Source organism: Phoca vitulina, unplaced genomic scaffold (assembly GCF_004348235.1).
Source record: "Phoca vitulina isolate PV1807 unplaced genomic scaffold, GSC_HSeal_1.0 scaffold25, whole genome shotgun sequence".
NCBI lineage: Eukaryota > Metazoa > Chordata > Mammalia > Carnivora > Phocidae > Phoca > Phoca vitulina.
In genome coordinates, this window is record NW_022589728.1 from 16,076,097 (window position 1) to 16,089,969 (window position 13,873).

The following is a 13,873-nucleotide window of genomic DNA, read 5'->3' on the forward strand; positions in this document are numbered from 1 at the left end:
ACCATATCCATGTAATAGTTCCTGAATGTGTATCTCCAGACTTCTCTGATAGCCTCATGTTACACTATTAAACAGCCCGCATGGTTGTTTCACAAGCATCTGGAATTTAGCATGTCTAAACAACTTTTAATCATACCTACCACAACCGCTCCTTTTCCTAGGTCACAAAGGATCCATTTAGTTCCTGGTGCCCAAAACGGGTCAGCCCTGCTTCTAAGTCATGTATATTCTTTTTTTCTTAATTTTATTTTATTATGTTAACGTTAATCACCATACATTACATCATTAGTTTTTGATGTAGTGTTCCATGATTCATTATTTGCGTATAATACCCAGTGCTCCATGCAGTACGTGCCCTCTTTAATACCCATCACCAGGCTAACCCATCCCCCCACCCCCTCCCCTCTAGAACATTCGCAGTTTCCACCAGAATTCCAGATGTATATTCTATCTTAAAACACATCTTAAATATGTCTCTTCCTTCTCTATGGCCATCACAAGATGACATCATCCACCTCTTACCTGGACTCCTGCAAGAGCCTCCAAACTGATGTCCTCAGATTTGTTCTCACCCCATTCATTCATCCATTCTCCCATACTGCAACCATTGCGATTTTTTTTTAAGATTTGTTTATCTGAGAGAGAGAACACACATGAATGGGAGGAGGGGCAGCAGGAGAGAATCATCAAGCAGACTCCCCACTGAGTGGGGACCCCAATGCAGGGCTGGATCCCACAACCCATGAGATCATGACCTGAGCTGAAACCAATGCTTAACCAACTGAGCCACCCAGATACCCCAAAATAACGGGTTTTTTAGAGGCAAATCTAATCATGTCACTACAATATTTTAAATCACTATAATGTCATAACATTGTTTTTTGGATAAAATTCAAAATCCTTAACCTTAATGGTCCTCAACAACTAAACCCTAGGCTTATCTTTCCTCAGTAGCTCCCACAGCACTCTAATACTGTCTAACATTTGGTTCTTTTAATGATCCTGGTTCTTTTTTTTTTATTTTTTTTTAAATTTTTTTATTAACATATAATATATTATTTGTTTCAGGGGTACAGGTCTGTGATTCGTCAGTCTTACATAATTCACAGCATTAACCATAGCACATACCTTCCCCAATGTCCATCACCCAGCCACCCATCCCTCCCAACCCCCTCCACTCCAGCAACCCTCAGTTTGTTTCCTGAGATTAAGAGTCTCTTATGGTTTGTCTCCCTCTCTGGTTTCGTCTTGTTTCATTTTTCCCTCCCTTCCCCTATGATCCTCTGTCTTGTTTCTCAAATTCCTCATATCAGTGAGATCATATGATACTTGTCTTCCTCTGATTGACTTATTTTGCTTAGCATAATACCCTCTAGTTCCATCCACATCATTGCAAATGGCAAGATTTCATTTTTTGATGGCTACATAATATTCCATTGTATATATATACCACTTCTTCTTTATCCATTCATCTGTTGATGGACATCTAGGCTCTTTCCATAGTTTGGCTATTGTGGACATTGCTGCTATAAACATTGGGGTGCATGTGTCCCTTCGGATCACTACATTTGTATCTTTGGGGTAAATACCCACTAGTGCAATTGCTGGGTCATAGGGTAGCTCTATTTTCAATTTTTTGAGGAACCTACATACTGTTTTCCAGAGTGGCTGCACCAGCTTGCATTCCCACCAACAGTGTAGGACGGTTCCCCTTTCTCCGCATCCTCGCCAACATCTGTTGTTTCCCAACTTGTTAATTTTAGCCATTCTGACTGGTGTGAGGTGGTATCTCATTGAGGTTTTGATTTGGATTTCCCTGATGCCGAGCGATGTTGAGCACTTTTTCATGTGTCTGTTGGCCATTTGGATGTCTTCTTTGGAAAAATGTCTGTTCATGTCTTCTGCCCATTTCTTGATTGGATTAGTTGTTTTATGGGTGTTGAGTTTGATAAGTTCTTTATAGATTTTGGATACTAGCCCTTTATCTGATATGTCATTTGCAAATATCTTCTCCCATTCTGTCGGTTGTCTTGGTTTTGTTGACTGTTTCTTTGGCTGTGCAAAAGCTTTTTATCTTGATGAAGTCCCAATAGTTCATTTTTGCCCTTGTTTCCTTTGCCTTTGGAGGTTTCTAGGAAGAAGCTGCTGCAGCTGAAGTTGAAGAGGTTGCTGCCTATGTTCTCCTCAAGGATTTTAATGGATTCCTGTCTCACATTTAGGTCTTTCATCCATTTTGAGTCTATTTTTGTGTGTGGTGTAAGGAAATGGTCCAGTTTCATTCTTCTGCATGTGGCTGTCCAATTTTCCCAACACCAATTGTTGAAGAGACTGCCTTTTTTCCATTAATCCTGGTTCTCTTTAAGCATTTATTCATAATTTTTCTCCCCATTGCAATCTGACATCCACCCCTTCATGGACTATCTAAATTCTAAATCTCCTTCTGAATTGAAAGTAAGCATTATTTACTTAGGGAAACTGTTCTGATTCCTTAAACTAGCTCAGTCCAATCTGTTCTTTGTCTGCTTAGAATATTGGACTTCATTTTTTTAATATTTATTTGTTTATTTGAAGGGGGGGCACATCGGGGGAGGGGCAGAGGGAGAAGGAGAGAGAGTCTCAAGCAGACTCTGCGCTGAGCGCAGAACCTAACTCAGAGCTCGATCTCATGATCCTGAGATCACGACCTGAGCCGAAACCAAGAGTTGAACACTAATGGAGTGCACCACCCAGGAGCCTCAGAATATTGGACTTCATTTTGATAGCACTTAGAACATTGTCATTAAATAATAATTCTTTGTAATGAACTGTTGAAAGCCTCTTCCACCAGAATGTCAGCTTCTGAAAGTAGGGACTCTGTCTACTGCTATATCCTTACACAGGATCTTCAGTATAGTTGGCATTTAACACATACTTGTGGGTAGATAATTAATTAATTAATGAAATAATTCAGTATTTATTAATCACTTATGTGCCACTTACTGGTCTAAGTTCTTTCATGTATATTTTCTTTTTCTTTTTTTTGTAGTTTTTTTTTTTTTTTTTAAAGATTTTTTTATTTATTTATTCATGAGAGACAGAGAGAGAGAGGCAGAGGGAGAAGCAGGCTCCCAAGGAGCAGAGAGCCCGATGCAGGACTCGATCCCAGGACCCTGGGATCATGACCTGAGCCGAAGGCAGACGCTTAACCATCTGAGCCACCCAGGCGCCCTCTTTTTTTTGTAGTTTTTAATTTTATTATGTTATGTTAGTCACCATACAATACATCATTAGTTTTTGATGTAGTGATCCACGATCCATTGTTTTCGTATAACACCCAGTGCTCCATGCAGTACGTGCCTTCCTCAATACCCATCACCGGGCTAACCAATCCCCCCTCCCCCCTCCCCTCTAAAACCCTGTTTGTTTCTCAGGTCCATAGTCTCTCATGGTTCATCTCTCCCTCCAATTCCCCCCGCCCATTTTTCCCTTCCTTCTCCTAATGTCCTCCATGTTATTCCTTATGTTCCACAAATAAGTGAAACCATATGATAATTGACTTTCTCTGCTTGACTTATTTCACTTAGCATAATCTCCTCCAGTCCCATCCATGTTGATGTAAAAGTTGGGTATTCATCTTTTCTGATGGCTGAGTAATATTCCATTGTATATATGGACCACATCTTCTTTATCCATTCATCTGTTGAAGGGCATCTCGGCTCTTTCCACAGTTTGGCTATTGTGGACATTGCTACTATGAACATTGGGGTGCATATGGCCCTTCTTTTCACTACATCTGTGTCTTTGGGGTAAATACCCAGGAGTGCAATTGCTGGGTCATAGGGTAGCTCTATTTTTAAATTTTTGAGGAACCTCCACACTGTTTTCCAAAGTGGCTGTACCAACTTGTATTCCCACCAACAGTGTAAGAGGGTTCCCCTTTCTCCACAACCTCTCCAACATTTGTTGTTTCTTTCCCTGTCCATTTTTGCCATTCTAACTGGTGTAAGGTGGTATCTCAGTGTGGTTTTGATTTGGATTTCCCTGATGGCTAATGATGATGAACATTTTTTCATGTGTCTGTTAGCCATTTGTATGTCTTCTTCAGAGAAGTATCTGTTCATCTCTTCTGCCCACTTTTTGACTTGATTATTTGTTTTTTGGGTGTTGAGTTTGAGAAGTTCTTTATAGATCTTGGATACCAGCCCTTTATCTGTAGTGTCATTTGCAAATATCTTCTCCCATTCTGTGGGTTGCCTCTTTGTTTTGTTGACTGTTTCCTTTGCTGTGAAGAAGCTTTTTATCTTGATGAAGTCCCAAAAGTTCATTTTTGCTTTTGTTTCACTAGCTTTTGGAGATGTATCTTGAAAGAAGTTGCTGTGGCCGATGTCAAAGAGGTTACTGCCTATGTTCTCCTCTAGGATTTTGATGGATTCCTGTCTCACATTGAGGTCTTTCATCCACTTTGAGTTTATCTTTGTGAATGGTGTTAGAGAATGGTCGAGTTTCATTCTTCTGCATGTGGCTGTCCAATTTTCCCAGCACCATTTATTGAAGAGACTGTCTTTTTTCCATTGCATGTTTTTTCCTGCTTTGTCAAAGATTATTTGACCATAGAGTTGAGGTTCCATATCTGGGTTCTCTATTCTGTTCCATTGGTCTGTATGTCTGTTTTTGTGCCAGTACCATGCTGTCTTGGTGATCACTGATTTGTAATATAGCTTGAAATCGGGCAATGTGATGCCCCCAGCTTTGTTTTTCTTTTTCAACATCTCCTTGGCGATTCGGGGTCTTTTCTGATTCCATACAAATTTTAGGATTGTTTGTTCCAGCACTTTGAAAAATGTCATTGGAATTTTGATCGGGATGGCATTGAAGGTATAGATTGTTCTGGGTAGCATAGACATTTTAACAATGTTTATTCTTCCGATCCATGAGCATGGAATATTTTTCCATCTTTTTGTGTCTTCTTCAATTTCTTTCATGAGTGTTTTGTAGTTCCTAGAGTATAGATCCTTTACCTCTTTGGTTAGGTTTATTCCGAGGTATCTTATGGTTTTTGGTGCTATTGTAAATGGAATCGTTTCTTTAATTTCTCTTTCTACAGTTGCGTTGTTAGTGTATAAGAAAGCAACTGATTTCTGTGCATTGATTTTGTATCCTGCCACATTACTGAATTGCTGGATGAGTTCTAGTAATTTGGGGGTGGAGTCTTTTGGGTTTTCCACATAAAGTATCGTGTCGTCTGTGAAAAGAGAGAGTTTGACTTCTTCTTTGCCAATTTGAATAACTTATTTCTTTTTGTTGTCTGATTGCTGTTGCTAGGACTTCTAGTACTATGTTGAACAACAGTGGTGAGAGTGGGCACCCTTGACGTGTTCCTGATCTTAAGGGAAAGGCTCTCAGCTTTTCCCCATTGAGGATGATATTCGCTGTGGGTTTTTCATAGATGGATTTTATGAGCTTGAGGAATGTTCCCTCTATCCCTATACTCTGGAGAGTTTTAATCAGGAAAGGATGTTGTCTTTTGTCAAATGCTTTTTCTGCATCAATTGAGAGGACCATATGGTTCTTCTCCCTCCTCTTATTAATGTGTTCTATCACATTGATTGATTTGCGAATGTTGAACCACCCTTGCATCCTGGGGATAAATCCCACTTGGTCGTGGTGGATGATCCTTTTAATGTATTGTTGGATCCTATTAGCTAGGATTTTGTTGAGGATTTTGGAATCCATATTCATCAGGGATATCGGTCTGAAATTCTCCTTTTTGATGGGGTCTTTGCCTGGTTTGGGGATTAAGGTAATGCTGGCCTCATAGAATGAGGTTGGAAGTTTTCCTTCTGTTTCTATTTTTTGAAACAGCTTCAGTAGAATAGGTATTATTTCTTCTTTGAATGTTTGGTAGAATTCCCCAGGGAATCCATCAGGCCCTGGACTCTTGTTTTTTGGGAGGTTTTTGATCACTGCTTCAGTCTCGTTACTGGTTATTGGCCTATTCAGGTTGTCAATTTCTTCCTGTTTCAGTCTTGGCAGCTTATAGGTTTCCAGGAAGGCCTCCATTTCATCCAGATTGCTCAGTTTATTGGCATATAGTTGTTGATAATAATTTCTAATAATTGTTTCTATTTCCTTGGTGTTAGTCGTGATCTCTCCCCTTTCATTCATAATTTTATTAATTTGGGTCCTTTCTCTCTTCTTTTGGATAAGTCTGGCCAGTGGTTTATCAATCTTATTAATTCTTTCAAAGAACCAACTTCCAGTTTTGTTGATCTGATCTACTGTGTTTCTGGTTTCTAATTCATTGATTTCTGCTCTAATTTTAATTATTTCTCTTCTAATGCGTGGCTTAGGCATCGTTTGTTGCTTTTTCTCTAGTTCTTTAAGGTGTAGAGTTAGTTGGTGAATTCGGGATTTTTCTATTTTTTTGAGTGAGGCTTGGATGGCTATGTATTTACCCCTTAGGACCGCCTTTGCAGTATCCCATAGGTTTTGGACCGATGTGTTTTCGTTCTCATTGATTTCCATGAATTGTTTAAGTTCTTCTTTGATTTCTTGGTTGACCCAAACATTCTTGAGCAGAGTGGTCTTTAGCTTCCAAGTGTTTGAATTTCTGCCAAATTTTTTTTTGTGATTGAGTTCCAGTTTTAGAGCATTGTGGTCTGAGAATATGCAGGGAATAATCTCAATCTTTTGGTATTGGTTGAGACCTGATTTGTGACCCAGTATATGGTCTATTCTGGAGAAAGTTCCATGTGTGCTCGAGAAGAATGAGTATTCTGTTGTTTTAGGGTGGAATGTTCTGTAAATATCTATGAGGTCCATCTGGTCCAATGTATCATTCAAAGCTCTTGTTTCCTTGTTGATTTTCTGCTTAGATGATCTGTCCATTGCTGAGAGTGGAGTATTGACATCTCCTACAATTAACGTATTGTTATCATATGACTCTTTATTTTGGTTAACAGTTGGCTTATGTATATGGCTGCTCCCATGTTGGGGGCATAGATATTTACAATTGTTAGATCTTCTTGTTGGATAGACCCTTTAAGAATGATATAGTGTCCTTCTGTGTCTCTTATTACAGACTTTAGTTTAAAATCTAATTTGTCTGATACAAGAATTGCTACCCCAGCTTTCTTTTGAGGTCTGCTGGCATGGTAGATAGATCTCCATCCCTTCACTTTCAGTCTGGATGTATCTTTAGGTTCAAAATGAGTCTCTTGTAGACAGCATATGGATGGGTCCTGTCTTTTTATCCAATCTGCAACCCTGTGCCGTTTTATGGGAGCATTTAGGCCATTCACGTTGAGAATGATTATTGAAAGATATGAATTAATTGTCATCATGTTGCCTGTGAAGACGTTGTTTTTATAGATTGTCCCTGTAAATTTCTGTTGTAGATCACTCTTGGCGTCTTTGTCCTTTTATAGAACCCCCCTTAATATTTCTTGCAGGGCCAGCTTAGTGGTCATATATTCTTTCAACTTCTGCCGGTCGTGGAAGCTCTGCATCTCTCCATCCATTCTAAATGAAAGCCTTGCCAGATAAAGTATTCTTGGCTGCATGTTCTTCTCATTTAGTACCCTGAATATATCTTGCCAGGCCTTTCTGGCTTGCCAGGTCTCTGTGGATAGGTCTGACGTTATTCTGATGTTCCTCCCTCTGTACGTAAGGAATCTCTTCCCCCTAACTGCCCTTAAGATGGTTTCCTTGGTTCTAAGATTTGCAAGTTTTACTATTACATGCCAGGGTGTTGGCCTGTTTTCCCTGATCTTAGGAGGGGTCCTCTCTGCCTCTAGGACTCGAATGTTTCATTCCCCAGATTAGGGAAGTTCTCAGCTACGATTTGCTCAAATACATCTTCTAGCCCTCTCTCTCTCCACTCCCTCCGGGATTCCAATTATTCTGACATTGGAACGCCTCATGGTGTCCCTTATTTCTCTGATTCTATTTTCATGGATTCTGAGTTGTTTTTCCCTGGCCTCCTCTTTTCCCTTTTTATCTATTATACTGTCTTCCAGATCGCTTATTCTCTCTTCTGCCTCAGTTACGCTAGCTGTTAGATTATCTAGATTGGATTGGATCTCATTGATAGCATTTTTAAGTTCTGCCAATTCACCTTTTATTTCTGCCCTTAGAGACTCTATGTTGTCATTAATTGATTTCTCCATTCTAGCCATTGTCTTCACAACTGCTAGCCTGAATTCCATCTCTGACATCTTGGTTATATCTACATCCATTTGTAAATCTGCAGCATAAGTCATAATCTCTGAGTCTTTTCTGTTTTGGGGGCTCCTCCTCCTAGTCATTCTGTTGATGGGTGTTTGAGGGAATGTATATTGACCAGAACCCAAGCAAGATGCACCTGTTTTCTTGGGACCTTAGGGTTGCTGGCCTCTTGTTTTCCCAGCCTGTCTTCTGCAGGAGGGGCCTGCCACGCTGTTACTCAGGCAACCCTGTTTGGGCGGAGTTGCCCTGTGCCCCTGTGGCGGGGGATGGGCTCAGTGGGAATCAGTTTTGGGGGCTTTTGTTCTCTGGCGCCTTTCCCTGGTGGCTTTCCGTGTCTCTTCTGCGAGTCAGAGCAGAAGAGACTGTTTCCAACCCTCTGCCTCAGAGCAGAGAGACCTCAGTCTGTTCTTCAGTGAGCTCTCCAGGCCACACTGTCTCCGTTTCTGTCTGTGCTGCTATAAACTGCAGCATCCTGGGTTGTGTGCCCCTCCGCAGCGCTCCCAGTCCTGCCTCCAGGTCGGGGCACGTCTCTGCCCTTTGTGCTTCTAAAACCGCCAGCCGCTCCCAATTCACGCGCGCGACTCCACCGCTTGGGGTTTCCATCCCCGGGGGTTGCAGTTCACCAGCGCGACCCTGGCGCACCGGGTTTCCGTCTCAGAGGCTGCAGTTCGCGTGCGCGCGACCGTCACTCCAGTTTCTGTCCGGGGGACTGCGGTTCGCATGCGTGCGACCCCGCCGGTCTGGTCCTCCACCCCGGGGGCTGCCCTAAAGTTCTTTCCTGACGCTACCGGTCTGCGAGTCTGTGCCCGTCCAGAGCGCGCGAGGCTGTCACTCACCGGTGGTGTAGGATCCCCACAGCCAGGCACCCTCCCGCTGCCATTTATCCTCTGATATCTGCCCGCAGAATCACGGCTCTCCGCTTCGTACCTCAAAACCAACTGCGTGTGATATTCTGTTTGTAGAGATCCAGATCTTCTTACATCTCAGGCTGGTTTCGTGGGTGCTCAGAGTGGTCTGGTAGATATCCAGCTCAATTCCGGGGACCAGTTGAAATAGGGTCCCCTACTCCTCCGCCATCTTTCCCCCCTCCTCTCATGTATATTTTCATTTAAACTCACAACAACCCTATTGGATAGGTACTTTTATAGTCTCTATTTTACGTGTGAAGATAACAGGTATGGAAAGATTAATAACTTGCAGATGTATAATCTCCATCCCTGCCACCATGGCCATTTTATTCATGAATTTATTGGCCATGGATAGGAATAGCTGAGGAAAGTGGCTATTTATTAAGATCCTTCCCTGCAGAGGTTGCTCTTTGGGAAGCATTAACATGGAACAAAAACATGTTTACATTTTATGCCCATTTGGAGAGGTTTATCTACATACCTCTTCCTTATACCATCTTGTCAGCAAACTTCTGATCATTTTCCTTCTAAATACTGACCATACAAGTAAACTATTATCCACTACCCATGCATCAATGTAGATCTGCATTTGTGGTCATCTCTTCTTCCAGGCAAACAAACCACTGGGTGCATTGCCTAAAGTTCTGCCCACCTGGAGGATTTCCCTTCACAACTATTTTTTCAGGGCCACTTATGAATGGGACTATAGTATTGCAGCTGTTTATTTTTGGGTAGTGCCACCATATCATGCAGCATTCTCTGTAAAGCAGGCTGAGATTTTTTTTTTCTTCTGAAGTCATCAGATCATAGAAAATAGTTGTGGGTTGAGACAGGAGGTAATGTAGCAGCAATATGAGACTTGGAAATCTGAGACACTTGCTTATAGAATTAATTTGTGCTTTTAGGATTTTCTTGAGCCTGATAATGCACAGTTCTACTTGATGATGGAGAGCCGCTGTGTACATCCAACTTTATGGTTTGGTAAGTCAGACACTGTTCAATTTGGGAAGCTTAGTTTTCATGGTAATTTGGTAGCCTCCATCAAGTGTTTTGTTTCCATGAGAACCCTGAGGCTAGCCAAAGGTTGTTTCTCAATAGGAGAGAATGGTGACAATTATCATATGATCTCACTGATATGAGGAATTTGAGAAACAAGACAGAGGATCATAGGGAAAGGGAGGGGAAAATGAAACAAGATGAAACCAGAGAAGGAGACAAACAATAAGAGACTCTTAACCTCAGGAAACAAACTGAGGGTTGCTGGAGTGGAGGGAGGTGGGAGGGATAGGGGTGGCTGGGTGATGGACACTGGGGAGGGTATGTGCTATGGTAAGCGCTGTGAATTGTGTAAGACTGATGAATCACAGACCTGTACTTCTGAAACAAATAATAAATTATATGTTAATAAAAAAAAAGAGAGAGAGAGAAGGGTGAGAATGCAGAGAATGGTGGCTTTGCTTTGAAATCTTCAAGCACCTTTAGAGACCTTCCAGTAGCTTCATGCAACATCTCTATCTTCCATAGACACTTCAGACACCATCAGATCAGCTGGGTCAAATGAGCAAAGTAAGGGAGCCACTTGCATAACAGCCTGAATCTGTTCATAACTTTGTTTTGCTTTTGACCTCAGTCAATACAGGAAGTCTTCTGGTTTATTCAGTAAATAGATTGTAGTATCAGACCCAAGAGAGTATATGCTGCCTCAAAAACCCAAAAAGGCCCAAAAGTAGAAGTCAGTTGCAGCAACTTGTCCTTCTTGACGCCTGGTCACTAGACCCCTAAAAATTGCAACCAGGGGGTATACATATGCCTAATGATGTCTAGGAAGGTTTAATTTCCTCTTCACAAGGTCCAATCAGCATGATAACATCAATGTAGTGGACCAAGGTGTTATCTTGTGATTGAAGAAACAATAAAGGTCTCTTTGACTGGATTATGATTATGACAAGGGCTGGAGATTTGATATAGTAAGACAGTTAACATTTATTGCTGGCCCTTCTAGATGAAAGCAAACTGCATTTGCCAGATTAATAGCTACCACACCAGGGGATGTGTTGATGTGCTGTGATGATTAAACCACATGTAGAAAAGCAGCTGCAATTTAAATCATCACCTCATTAAACTTGTACTATGCTCTTGTTGTTCTTTAAGATTAATCTGTCCTCTGCACAGTCCACATAGGCAAATTAAATGGGGATATGGTAGGAACTGCCATTCTTGCATTCCTTATTTTCTTGATAAGGTATTAATATCTGCTAATATCCCTCTATGAATGTGGCATTACTTTTGGTTTGCTCTGTTGTTAGACAGAGGTAGTCCTAGAGATTTTCATTTAACTTTTCCTGCCATAATAACCTTCAGTCTCCAGATCAAGGAGCCAATGTGGGGATTCTGCCAATTGCTGAGTATATTTATTCTTTTTTTTTTAAGATTTTATTTATTTATTTGTCAGAGAGAGAGAACAAGCAGGGGGAGCAGCAGGCAGAGGGAGAAGCAGACTCCCTGCTGAGCAAGGAAACGTATGTGGGACTCATCACAGGACCCTGAGATCATGACCTGAGCTGAAGGCAGACACTTAACCAACTGAGCCACCCAGGCATCCTGAGTATATTTATTCTAATTATACATTCTGTAGGTGAGGAAACAACCACTGGGTGCATTCATTTAGGGAGCCCCCTATAAGCTGGATGTAAGCCAAACTGCATTAATCTTTTGATTTCTGAAATTGTCTAATAATCTTTTTCACCAAGCACAGTGGCTGTATGTCCCTTTGAAAACAGGCTAGGAAGAAGAATTACAATATAAACTTTTGGCAGTGTAGCAGGGCCTTTCCTTCAGGGGATTTGGCCTATTCATCATTAAATGGGTTTGAATCTGCAAACTGGTTCAAATAAAAGGATTGGTTGGGGAACCATAATTTGTTGTAAGTCAAGTCAAACTTTTAGATTTAGAGCTTTTCTGCTTATAAAAATCAACTGAGACTTTAGTAGGTTACCCATCTTTCTTTTCTGGGAATACCATAATCACTTAACTGACACCAAAGATCTCTGTGCATTAAAATATTCTGGTTTTGATGTTGTGGTAATTCTGACTTCATAGAATGAATTAGAAAGCATTCCCTCTGCTTCTGTGTTTGAAAGAGATTGTAGAGAATTGGCATAATTTCTTCCTTAACTCTTTGGTAGACTTCACCAGTAAACCCATCAGGGCCTGGTGCTATCTGTTTTGGAAGATTATTAATTATTGATTCAAATCCTCTAATAGATACAGGATTATCAGATTGTCTATTTCTTCTATTTGAGTTTTGATAGATTCTGTCCTGCAAAGAATTGGTACATTCCATTAAGGTTATCAAATTTGTGGGCATAAAGGTTTATAAACTCTTTATTTCTTGATTATCCTGTTAATATTGATGAAATCTGTATTAATGTCTCCTCTTTCATTTTTGATATTAGTAATTTTCATCCTCTTTCTTTTTTATTTAATTAACCTGGCTAGAGGCTTATTAATTTTATTGATTTCTTCAAAGCACCAGTTTTTTATTTTATTGATTTTCTCTATTGATTTTCTATTTTCAATTTCATTGATTTCTACTCTAAATCTTACTTATTTTCTTCTGCTTACTTTGGATTTAATTTGCTCTTCTTTTTCTAGTTTCCTAAGGAGGATCTAGTTTCCTTAGATGATTGATTTTCGATCTTTCTTCTTTTCTAATATATGCATTCAATGCTGTAAGTTCCCCTCTAAAAATTGTTTTTGCCACACTGCAAAATTTTGATAGCTGTGTTTCCATTTTCATTTACTTCAAAATATCTTTAAATTTCTCGTGAGATGTCTTTTTTTTGACCCATGTGTCATTTAGAAGTGTATTGTTTAATCTACAAGTATTTGAGGATTTTCCAGCTGTCATTCTGTTATTGATTTAAGTTTAATTCCACTGTGATCTGAGAGCTGACATTGTAAGATTTCTATTTTTTTTAAATTGTTAAAGTATATTTAGGTACATTACTTTTAATATATATCTGTCTTTATATTTAAAGTGAGTTTGTTGTAAACAATATATAGTTGAGTCTTGTTTTCTGATCCACCCTGACAATATCTGTCTTTCAATTAGTGCATTTAGGTCATTATTATAATGGTCTAAAGTGATTATTGATATAGATGGATCAATTTCTACTATATTTGTTACTATTCTCTATTTGTTGCCTTCATTCTGTTGCTATTTTGTTCTCTGCTCTCTGCCTTTTGAAGTTGGTTTTTTTTTTTAAGATTTTATTTATTTATTTCAGAGAGAGAGGGCACAAGCCAGGGGAGGGGCAGAAGGAGAGGGAGAAGCAGGCTCCCCACTGAGCAGGGAGCCTGATGCGGGGCATCATCCCAGCACCCTGGGATCATGACCTGAGCCAAAGGCAGGTGCCTAACTGACTGAGCCACCCAGGTGCCCCCCACCTTTTGAAGTTTTAATTGAGCATTTTATATGATTCCATTTTCTCTCCTCTCTTAGCATATCAATTATACCTCTTTTATTACTTTATTAAGCAGTTACTCTAGAATTTGCAACTAATTCAAGTCCACTTTCAAATAACACTATTCCACTTCACAAGTAGTGCGAGTGTTTTATAATAAAATGATCTTAATTCTCCCTCCCATGCCTTGATGTGTATGGTTCATCCTTATGGGTTGTGCTTTGTAGCTGGATCCTTGGAGCCATCTGGGATTTGATTCTGTTTATAGAGCTAGAAGCAATGAGAGGTGGGAGT

General features: G+C 40.3%; 1 long non-coding RNA gene across 2 annotated transcripts in view; it reads left to right on the forward strand.

Moving 5' to 3' along the window:
* LOC116642935 overlaps positions 1 to 10,089 on the forward strand; it is a 32,111-nt gene extending 22,022 nt beyond the window's left edge. For both annotated transcript variants that reach the window (XR_004301449.1, XR_004301448.1), the window contains exon 4: positions 10,019 to 10,089. This is a non-coding gene — a long non-coding RNA (uncharacterized LOC116642935). The remainder of the gene's footprint in view (positions 1 to 10,018) is intronic.
* The last annotated feature ends 3,784 nt before the right edge of the window (positions 10,090 to 13,873 follow it).